We start from the raw sequence: 12,764 nt of genomic DNA on the forward strand, positions 1-12,764 counted from the left end.
GGGTTTGGATATAAAATATAACAGTTATCTTAATGCAGAGACATGTTGGTAATTATCAAGAGCAACTTCATATGGGCGTGAATTATTAACATGCAGTGTGGAGTAGTGGTTAGGGCTCTGGACTCTTGACTGGAGGGTCATGGGTTCAATCCCCAGTGCGGGACACTGCTGCTGTACCCTTGAGCAAGGTACTTTACCTAGATTGCTCCAGTAAAAACCCAACTGTATAAATGGGTAATTGTATGTAAAAAAAATAATGTGAAAACAATAATGCTGCTAAGAAATAAATAATAATAATAATAATAATACTACACCTTGCCCCTTATAGAAATACATCAGCAAGTAATATCACATCGAACAATTATGGGATTTCTTATATCTAATGGGGCACATCATTAACCTGCAGGGGAACAGGTTAATGGTTAGCACTATTAGCATATAAGCAATGCATATTTTACATGCATAAGGTCAGTTTGTATTCAATTTGGAATGAAGTGAAATGGTTTCATGTATTAAAAAATGTATTAGGATCACAAATAGTCTGCTTGAAAGTCAAAATTTTTACAAACTGGAAAAGAAAACTTAATAATTAGCAGACTTGGGCTGATTATGAGCTGATACTTCAAAATGCCACATTTTATAGTTGCCATCTGTGCAAATGAGCTTGTAGCAAACCCCCACTTGACATGAAAGAATACATGGTATAGATTTAAAGAAAGTTCACTTTTGAAGTTCAAAGGTTTTTGATATCCATTTTCTAAATTTTTTGATCATTGCTGCAGAATATTGGCCTTTGTTGTTCTACAGTTGAAAACAAATATGCGTCTATCACTCAGTTTTATTACCGCATGATAAGTAATATTATTGTTTGTGTTCAGCCTGTGAAGGGGATTCCTATTAAAAGTTAACCAAAAAGAATGCTTGATATTTTTCAAAACCAGCCCACCAGTAGAGGCATTCTGTAACCTTTTATTGAGGGTCTATAAAACTTTAAAGAAAGTGAAGTAGACAAAGATTTGCCTTCGTCTGCCTTTTTTTTATTTTGATAGTGTCATAAACCCATGTGTCAAGGTCTAATTAAAATGTTGTGACTGAAGAATGATATAGCATAGAGTGTACTGTACTTGGGAGAATATGAAGACTGCATTCCTCAACAAAAAAACAAACACATGATCTTCATTCTCCACGCATTCTTTGCGATTGATGATTGGCACTGAATACCATGTCTACAATATGAATGTATGCAGGTTCCACAAGGAGAAAAGCTTTTTTTTTATTTGCAGTACATTCTCATACTGGTTCTTTCAACCAGCTGGGACACCAGTTGGTATTAGTAGGACAAGGTCAAGCTGTCAGTGATGAGACTGGCTCCTAGCAGAGGGAGTTCCTGGATCTTTTGTTTGCTTTTCAGATGTGCTTGTTTTGTCAGATTACACAGGCATTATATATATATATATATATATATATATATATATATATATATATATTGTGAGCGGGTGGGTGCACACAGAAAAACAGACAGGAGTTTCCAAAACAAAGCACGTTTTATTTCAGTATTTTATAAGGCTTGCTCTTATACTGCAATGTCCGCTGCGTTATCAAGCCATGTCCATAACGAAAGTAAACAGTTCAAACAAGATTTCAAACAAAACAAAACCACCAAAACAAAAATGCCGATGTAAACCAACTGGACCAATAACCACGTCCAGTTGGTGAATAGGTCATTCCACCTGGGGTTTGGGGTTTTTCCAGCTTGCTTGGCTTCTTCTACCCTTACTCTGCAGTCCAGTCTTTTATGGATCCCAGCAGCGGGCAGGCCGTTCCTCATAGCCCCTGTAGAGAACAGGGAATTGCAGACGCAAAGGACCACCACGTTATCCGACACTGATTCCTGTTATTCTATTCCAGTCTTGTGGTAGATAAGCCCCAGAGGTTCTCAGGCAGGAAAACAAAACAAAAAACCCACCAGACTGCCGGCACATGCTCCCTTTTACCAGCCAGGCATTTGGCTGTTACAGGCTACAGGTGTGGGCCAATTAAGGCCAATGATAGTCTAACAATAGTCAAGCCATGATTGCCTACCTAACCACACCTGCAGCCTGTTGGCCCGTTAACTCCTTGACGTTATGGCAGGCATGTATGCTGCCCACAGGTCCATCTGATCATTACTGGTAACCTCTGTGGGCTCATACCAAGCCTGCCATGAACGACTCCTGGTGGTAAACTTGTGAGCTGGCTCACAATATATATATATATATATATATATATATATATATATATATATATATATATATATTCAGTACTGACACATGTTGTGTAAATTGCAACGACATCGCCGACAAGCCAAAATCATTTGATAACCTTTATATTAGTTTACTTCAGTATACCATGGTATATTGTAAGGCATATGGCATTATGAGAAGCTTGGTAAGCTTCATAATGACCATACAAATGACATTTAACATGGTGAATAATTATATTAGAACAACACATTTTATTTGGAAAGAGCTACTGTAGATTCTTGTTATTGTAGGCTTTCTGCATTAAAGGACTGTGGGATCACCTTAGGTGGTCTGCGAGAATCTCATGTGGTCCCTAAAAATTCCCAAACCACGCTAAAGCACCTGTCCATTTACACACGATAACCTGCTTCACTACACACAACAAAGTGTCTCAATGAACAAATATACCTCTTATTTTAACATTTGCTATCAATAATGTACTTGAAACACTCTTAGGTAGTCAATAGTCATGCATCTGTTAAGTGATTGTCTAAATTCCACTACCTTCCACTATACTCTCTATTGACCTTATTATCATATATCTCTTTTAACACATTGGGAAAACATAACATCTACACACATTAAAGTGGTTTAGCAAAGACACAATATGATGCAGTGTCATTATATATGTGCTGGCACAGTTCCAAATGCTTCAGAACTAATGAACAGTTGTATTTCTGTTGCCAGTTTTTAACACAATCAAATACATTACTGGTAGTTGCTTTATGTGTAGTGAATCATCATGGTCCTTCATGTTTGGATACACATTCAGCATGAATAACAGCTATGGAGATACTATGCATTATTTAACCCTGTGCAGTGCTGCAGGCTATCAGATAGGAAACGTGATGACCTGGCACTGTCCTGAACACTGATTAAGAAAAAACTGCCTTAAGTACAAAACTATAATTGCTGTAATCCAAATTGCTGGCAGGTCAATATTTAACTTCCATTAAGCTTTCCTTAGAGGCTGATAGACTATCTGCCAATGGTTTGTTTTGTATAATTTATCTTGTCACTGCCTTACAGAATGCACTGTGTCATGAGGCAGTGCATTTACTTAGGTCGCATATAATAGGCAGTCTGCATACATTTACAGTCTGAATATGACTAGAGGCACACTTTAAAAATGGCTTATTCCACTGGATAATAACTAGTCAATAACAGGTCTCATGTAAAAGGCTTTTATTGGGGTTGTGCAGATACTGAAAATCTGTGTGATTCCCTTTAACATGTTTTAAGTTGTTAGGTAATAATTAAATTGAATAACAACTTGTTGATTACTCAGCACCGAACAAATGTGTTCCATCCTTTGGACTGGTCTACACAATTACTGATTAGTACCAGGTGAGTGTGGTTAAATTGAATATAGGTTGATTTGTAATTTGATTGGTTTACACACAGATTTTATCCGTCTAGTTAGTACATTAGACATCTAGCCTAGCAGAACCTAGCAGTGCTCTGGAAGATGCCAACTACTAGACAGGTCTGTACCCCCCCCCCCCCCCCCACTGCTGCTGCTCCCACTACTACTGTACCTATCTGTCTCACCTGTCCTGCTATGACTGTCTCTCACATCCCTGATATTCTGTCCTCTCACTCCCGTCCTCTGTCCTCTCTCCGCTGCTGCTCCCCTAACCCTTCTAACCTCATCCCTCTGCCTCTCCCTCTCCCCCCTCCCACTCTCTCTCCTCCCACACTCTCTCTGGTGACAAAGCTGATTTCATCTCTGCCTTTGCCTCCCATCTCTCTCTCGATTTCCTTGCTTTCACCTGCTGCCCCTCCACCCTCTCTGTCGCCCCTCTGGACCTCTCTGATCACTATTTCATCACTTTTTCTCTGTCTCTCCCCTCTCTCCCTACTCCGCTTAATCCCACTGTCACCTCTCGCCATAATCTCCGCTCTCTCTCCCCCTCTGTCCTTGCCTCCACCGCTCTCTCTCACCTCGCTCCTATTGACTCCTTCTCCCAACTCTCTGTAGACTCTGCTACCTCCACCTTCTTCTCCTCCCTCACCTCCTCCCTCGAATCCCTATGTCTCCTCACCTTCCGACCTCCCCGCCCCTCCCCTCTCCAACCCTGGCTCTCCTCTGTGCTCCGCGTGGCAAGAACAGAACTGCGCTCTGCTGAAAAGAAATGGAAGAGAACCAAACTCCCTGCTGCCCTAGACCTCTACTCCTCCCTCCTCTCCTCCTTCTCCACTACCATCTCCTCTGCTAAACACTCCTATTTCCAATCTATTATCCAATCCTCCACTAACAACCCCCAGAAACAATTTTCGACCTTCTCTTCCCTCCTCAACCCTCCCCTCCTCCTCTATCTCCTCTGACGACTTTGCCTCTTTCTTCTCCTCTAAAATCTCTGATATCTGCAAATTCTTTAACACTAGCACCACCATAGCCGCTTTTTGAACAGCTTTTGCAATTCAAATTTAAATATCTCTGCGTATGTGAATATCTCGTCCGTTCTTAAGTGTTACTAAATATTTGAATTAAATACCCATACAGTGTTTAAGCTGCAGAATCGTAAAAATGAATACGTTAGACACACTTGCTTCTTCAACTGCCAGACCCGCAGTTGATGAAATCAATACAATAAAGCCGACAATTTAGTCTGGGCTTTGTAATAAAATCAACGTCATTGCTTGAAACACTGATGAAAGTCATTCTACACATACTGTATGTTATTATTATTTACACTACATTTATCAGGCAGAACAACTGTGCCACCCTGAGTGTGACGGTGCAAAAAAATAAATAAAATGTGCATATTTTAAACTCTGCACAGATCAGTGACCATCGGGACTGATGCTAAACAAAAGCCAGAGACTGTTGCATTTTACAACGCAACAAAGTATGGTTTGGATATACTGGATCAAATGGCACGGCTGTATTCTGTCAAAGGTGGTACTCGCAGGTGGCCTGAGTCTGTTTTTTATAATGTTTTGGACCTGGCAGCCATCAACGCTTTGGTTTTGTACAAGGAGTGCACCGGCAACACAATCTCTTGGAGGGACATCATTTTGCAGCTAGCCCTGGAGCTACGTCAGAAACATTTTGATAAGAGACATGAAAGCCGGTTGGCAAATGTTCCTCAACCTTCAGCCAGCACTGCGCCCACTGGCACATGGAATAAAAGACAATGCCAGGTTGCTAAATGCAATAAAAAGAGAACTTTTGATGTCTGTGCCCGTTGTGAAAAGGCAAGTCTGTGGCAAATGCAGCGGTACAGTTGAAAAGTGTGTTTTCTGTGTAGATTGTACTTGGAAAGCTGTAATAGAACTCTGAACAGACAGACAGCCTTTCACGTTGCATAAGTTATGTTATATTCTCTAAACTCTGCCTGTGCTGCCTCTCTCTCCTCTGTCCTAATTCTCCTTGATCTCTCTGCTGCTTTTGACACTGTCGATCATTCTATTCTCCTGTCCTCTATCGCTATCCTGGGAATCTTTGGTACTGCTCTGGCCTGTTTCTCCTCCTGCCTCTCCGATCGTACCTGCCAAGTAACCTGGCATGGCTCAACCTCCACACTTCACTCTCTCTTAACAGGATCCCCCAAGGATCAGTCTTGGGTCCTCTCCTGTTCTCTCTCTACACCCGCTCCCTGGGCCCCCTCATCGCATCCTATGGTTTCTCATTCCTCTCCTCCCCCCCCCCCCCCCCCCCCGACCCCACAATCTCCTCCCGTATCTCTACCTGTCTGTCTCCTCCTGGATGCACTTGCATCACCTCAAACAACCTCTCTAAATCTGTTTTTTTCTCCTCCTCATCTCCCCCCTCCTCTGATCTCTCTATCTCCATTCCTCTGGATTCTATCACGCTCTCTCCCTCCTCCTCAGCCAAGAACCTTGGAGTAACCCTGCCTCTCCTACTCCCAGCACATCTCCACTCTAGCACGCACCTGCCGTTTCTTCCTGAGCAACATACGAAGAATTCGACCCTTCCTCACCAGCTACTCCATGCAACTCCTCGTCCAGGCCCTGGTACTCTCCCGCCTAGACTACTGCAACTCCCTCCTGGCTAGCCTCCCTGTGTCCGCCACCCATCCTCTCCAGCTCATCCAGAACTCTGCTGCTCGCCTGGTGTTCTCTCTGCCTCACTTCTCCCACGCTACTCCACTGCTCCGCTCACTCCACTGGCTCCCGATCACTGCTCGCATCCAGTTCAAGACTCTTGTTCTCGCCTACCGATGCCTGGACCAGACTACACCCAGCTACCTCCAGACCTTCATCTCTCTGCCCCGCCTGTACTAGCTGACTGGCTGTACCTCCTCTACGCTCCCCTGCCTCCAGAGCCTGCTCCTTCTCCACCCTCGCCCCGCAGAGGTGGAGCGACCTTCCTATGGATGTCAGGACTGCCCAGTCCCTGACCACCTTCCGGTGCCTCCTCAAGACACACCTCTTCAGACAACACTTGTAGAACTCAACTGTTCCCTTCTGGACTATATAGCACTCTGCCTTTTAATGCACTTTAACTTGCACTTATCTGCTCCCTATTTTACTGTATTTAATCCTGCACTTAACCTAATCTGTAGTATTTTGTATTTCACTTCCACTCGTATCTAACCCTGATGTAACTATCAACACTGTTATCTGCTCTTGAACTGCCCCGATATCAAATCGTACTGTGTTGTATTTGCTCTTATTAGGACTGAAGTCACTGTATTTTGTATCTTGTTCTTAATTGTACTGTAATTCTTGATATGTATTTTTTGTATACAACTGTAAGTCGCCCTGGCTAAGGGCGTCTGCTAAGAAATAAATAATAATAATTATAATCCCTCTAATCTCGTGCAGAATGCGAACATCTCCAAATTAATTAATTAAGTGTTAATTTGGAGATCATGCAGATAAAAACCTGCAGCATTTGCTGACTGGGCTGGTGTTTGGAAGGAGGGATGAGAGCACAGAGAAGGAAAATGACTGTTATTGAGATATGATGAAGGTATTAAAATGGAGAAAAAATACACACACATTATATATATATATATATATATATATATATATATATATATATATATATATATATATATATATATATAAATAATTACTAATGCAGGGCTCTAAATTGGCAACAAAAAGGAAAAGGCCAAAATGGCCTTCAGTTCAATAAATTTGTAGAGGGCACCAAGGCCACTAAACGTAAGTCAAGGCCAAAGTGTAGGATTCATATAAAGCTAATTATTGACCACAGAAAGAAACAACACAGTTTTACTTACTTATAACAATTTATTGATTCAGATTCAGTCAACCAGAAACCTACAGCTATGGCCAAAAGTTTTGCATCATCTATAATTTTAGGCTTGAGATATAATTAAAAAAAAAAAAAAACCTATATGAACATAATTTTGATATTTTATTTAACATAATGTAACCAAAGAATCTACAAAATGATATCGCAGAAGTCTACCGGAATCCATTAGTAGTACATATTTCCTGTTTGATTTTGAAATGTCAAATGGAAAACTATAAAGCGGTATCTGCTGTTATCATCTCTAGTTGCTGCAGCTGAAATGCCACTGCGGCCATAATGGCTGTGAATAGATATACATTTTGAGGGGCATCACGGCAATTGACAAGGGCACTCATGGCAGTTGCCACATGGCTGGTGTTAATTTCAAGCCCTGCTAGTTAATGGTTAATGGTTACAACGTGAATTCAAAATTGTTAAAGATATCTGATCCATCAAAGTCTCTTGTGAGAATCCACAATGGTGATTTGGTCAACATCATACTGCATTACAGTACCTCTTTGGTATGTTTTCAAAACCAGCATTGATTTATATTAAAATCCATGTAAGCTTTTAGCAATCCTAGAACAAGTCAATGGGCGGACAGCATTTTCTCATATGCCTTGATATTCAGATATATAGTAACTTAACACAGACCAGATAGAAAACGTGTACTAGATTTTTCCACAGAAACACTAACCTATATTTCAATGAATGAAAAAGATCAAGAAAAAACAATTGGTCAAAACATCTGTAACCATGGTGCAAAACTGTATGAATGATTCCAAATGGGTTTTCAGCTAATTTCTTCTGTGTATGGACTGATCTTTACTGGAACCACCATGCTGACTCTTTCACCTTTAACATAATTATTCCCATCTTTGTTGTAGGAGTTTCCTGGCTGGAATCTTTGTTTTATCATCAGTCAGCATCTTGTTGCATATAACAAAACCTCACAATAAATTACACGCATAGAAAGAAAATGGTAATATATAGTTTATTAAATCAAGATTGAGAAATATGATACGCCCCAGCTATTTAGTTGGATTGCAGAACAGTTGTTTCCAAAGATAGGCCAACAAACATAATGTGAAAAGTGTACCTCTAGGCAGTTCGTTGAAAGTTTATAGTTAAAACAAATATAAAAGTCATTTTTTGCCATTTCTGTTGTGTTAGAAAACATTGTTTAAAAGCCATTGGCGTATACCAAGTTTACCCACAAGAAAGGATACTAGAACAAAAGATGCTTAAAAAAATAATAAGATCATTTTAATCGGTTTGACTGTGATACTACAACCACTGAACCCAAGCTATGATGACAGAGTCTATTATGATCTTAGTTTAAATGACCCTCACAAGCAACAGCTCTGACCTACATACTGGTCATTTTTGACCCTTTCAAAATAATCCATAGTGGTTGAAGTTGAAGAACTGCAGGTATCAGTACAATCTGACATACACAATGGATAAGCCTTAAAGAGTAAGGAGCGGGTTTCCAAAAAATATAGCTTTAGAAATCCTGTGTGTTGCTACAACTGTTTAAATAACGTACCTGTATTTGTTTTCATTGTTAACATCCTGACAACTTTTTACACTTATAACTTTAAAGTTTGTTTCAAAGCTCTTTTCAAAGTGTCCCCTCTAGTGCACTAATAGTGTAAGGCAGGGGTGCCCAGACTTTAGTTACATAGGATCTACTTTTTCCACCCTCTTCCTAACGCGGTCTACCTAACCCCCCCATTCAAACATGTTGCACACTACATTATTACCAGACCACAAATAAAATAGGCCCTATTTTTAAAACAATTGTACAATAATAAGAAATAATAACTTTTTACCTTATTGATTTGATGATTTGCACTGCATGGTGTCAGCAAGCTTTGCATAGTCTGGGTTGTAGCTGCTGATTGCTAGCCTCAAGCAGGTGTCCAGGTGATCATCTGTTAGAGTGGACCGGTATTTTGACTTGATGATCTTCATGTCTGAAAATGCTGACTCGCAAAGGTAGGTAGATCCAAAAAATGCTGTCAAGTACATGGCAATTTTTCTCATATTTGGATATTTTTCCTCCACGATAAGGTTCCAAAAGTGTTCCCCTGATGCCCTCGATTTGATTTGGAGGTCGCTTTGAAGAGTCAAAATTTCACTCTCGACGGCAGATGTCTCCATGTGAAACAATGATGCTATTTTTGTTGCAATTTCGTCAACATCAACTTCCACACCAAACGGAAAGCACATAAATGTTGCCACAGGTTCCAGGATTGCAAAGTCTTGAAAGCGTCGGTCAAAGTCTGCGATAATGTTGTACATCTGTTCAACGTATCGACCACTGTCGCAATGTGCAGGTGCTTTTCCCTGACTTTCGAGCTCTGACATCATATTTTTGAAATTCCTCAGTTCGTGTCGCTGCAATTGTGAGGACAGCAATTTTAATTTTTGTTTAAAAGCTGTCACAGAGCTAATCATTTCAACAATATTTTTGCCTTTTCCTTGCAGCTCTAAATTGAGCTCATTCAACCGAACAGTTACGTCGGTCAAAAAAGCTAAATCTAACAACCACACTTCGTCTTCCAACTGTTTATATTCTGCATCTTTTGAAGCCAGAAACTCCTTGATTTCAAATAACAGATCCCTAAATCGCTGCAGGAATTTACCTCTACTAAGCCACCTTACATCCGTGTGTAGCAAGAGGTCTGTGTGTTCAGCTTCACTTTCTTCCAGTTGAGACCTGAAGAGGCGCCTCTGCAGACTTCTGCCCCGAATCGAATACACGATTTTGAGCGCGATATCCATGACATCTTTCATATTCAGCATTTTACCACACAAAGCCTGCTGATGGATTATGCAGTGATAATTGAGGAAGTCTGGAAAGTCATCATCACTTTTGCAAAGGGCAATAAACCCATTGATGCGGCCAGTCATGGCTGGTGCTCCATCCGTAGTTATGGACACAAGTTTGTAAATGGGTAACTGAGTGCTATTAATAAAGTCCTTGAATGCCCCAAAAATGTCCTCCCCTCGAGTTTTTCCTTTCAATGATATGATTTTGAGCAGTTCCTCTTTGGCAGTCATATCTTCAAACACCATTCTAATGAAAATGCACAACTGAGATGTGTCGATCACGTCTGTCGACTCGTCAAATTGAAGTGAAAAGAACACACAATCATTTACGTCTTTTTTAAGATGCTCCCCCAAATCCTCATCCATCATTTCACAGCGCCGTGTAACAGTATTTCTGGATAGCTGAACATCCTTAATAGCAGAAATGATTTCTGATTTATTTTTGAAATCATCAAACAATGATTCTGCTGCCTCTAAAAAGGCCTCTTTTACCATTTCTCCATCCTGGAACGGTTTCTTGTGCTTTGCTAGTATGCGACTCACCCGGAATGATGCAATCGTGGCTGCCTTTGATTTTGAGCTGGGCCTTGTAAAGATCGATTGTTGGGCAGCTAGTTGAGACTTCAATTCTTTCACTTTTCTCTTTCGTAATTCACTTTTAGCTGGAAAGTCGCTTTCATATTTCTTGTGAACAGTTTTGAAATGCCTCTCGACATTTCCCTTCTTAGCAAGAGCTACACTTGAATGGCAGATCAGACACACACATTTTGAATTTGTTGTGGTGAAAAAATAATCTTCCTCCCACTCACTGTGAAAGTGGTAGGTTTTTGGTTTCTTGCTGCTTGGTCCAGCACTCATATTAAAAACTTAACTGCAATTTTATAGAAAAAAAAAACTTAGTAAAAAAACAACAACCAAGAAGAAAAAATATTCTGTTACAGGTCTCCTGCTTCGCAAGTGTGGAACGTAAACGTACGAACAGCAGACGGTTGCTATGGTAGCGACAGTTTGGAAAAAAAAACAATGTAGCAACTACAGTGCCATGGGTTGGTCAAATTTTATGTCAATCAAGCTGTTTTTTTTTATATTTTGGCTGTGCAGTAATATTCGAGCAAGAAGCAATCATTAGTGTAAGCAAAGCATACGGTGCTTCAGAACTGTAGACCTCATTATTTTTAAGGAGACTTGATGGTCAATCTGTGAATTGCCAAAATATATATTTTTAGTGCATAAGTTTTGAAAACTTTTATGCGGTCTACTAGAAACAAGTTTGGGATCGACCGGTCGACCGCGATCGACGTCCTGGGCACCAATGGTGTAAGGATTATTGCCCACATTGTCAAACAGGTAACAGCAATAACAATCAATGATCTTTTTTTTTTTTTTGTTAATCCTTCCTGTAGTGATTTAGTGCATGGCTTCCCAACCCTGGTCCTGAGGACCCTATGTGTCTTTTGGATTTCTTCAAATTGAGCTCTTAGTTACTTAACTAAACCCTTAATTGAACAAATAATTTGTTTAATTAGACCCTTTTACTTGTTTTCAGCTCTTAAACTATTGCAGATTTCAAGTTTGGTATAACATTTTATAAGTAATTTCAACTCTGCAACTTTTTTAGGAGCTGAGATCAATTAAAACTTAGTACAATTAAGGGTCTACAGTCAGCACTCACATATCCAACCCTATAACATTTTGACTTCAGTGACGGTTAAACGCGTGTGATGCATATCTGACTATGTCATTTTGGCCTGTTTTAACCCTTGTCCGTTTTTCAGGGAACACAAAACAGATACAATATCAAAAATACATATCTGAAAGGACTGTGTTTTAAAATAAGTAGGCTTACATTTAGATGTAGTGTATTGGTTTTGTTGGTACAGTACTATATGTTCAACAGTATTTCAACTTGGATCGCATTATTGAGGAGTTTGGTGATAAAATGAGTGATCAGGAGATGACTTATCAGTATGCACGACTATGAAGACGTATGTGAAAAATACAGCGAACAAGGGGTGGGGTGGGCTGGAGATGCAGTACTGAGTGTCCTGTTGATATGCACTGCCTTTTAAACCTGTTTTACTGTGAAAAAAAAATACTTTTAAACAGTACGTATAAAATAAACAGCACATGTGAAAATAAATTGGACCTGATACGCCTGAGAGAAGCTGAATAAATGGACCGCTAAGGGTTAATTTGTTACATATGTAAAATGGGGGATTGATTTTAATGTTAACCTTTAGGTGGGGTTCAGGGGACAGGAGGTAGGGCACCCTTTTTCAGTTTGCACCAATTCAATTTGCTGCTAACCCATCTTCTGCAGCCCAGCCACAGAGAAGCAAGGGTCGTCAACCCCGGGAATCCTCTCCAGCTCGGCTGTACTGTATTTTAAAGACTGGTCAGTCGATAAACTCCTG

The sequence above is a fragment of the Acipenser ruthenus genome, chromosome 2, assembly GCF_902713425.1.
Source record: "Acipenser ruthenus chromosome 2, fAciRut3.2 maternal haplotype, whole genome shotgun sequence".
Taxonomy (NCBI): Eukaryota; Metazoa; Chordata; class Actinopteri; order Acipenseriformes; family Acipenseridae; genus Acipenser; species Acipenser ruthenus.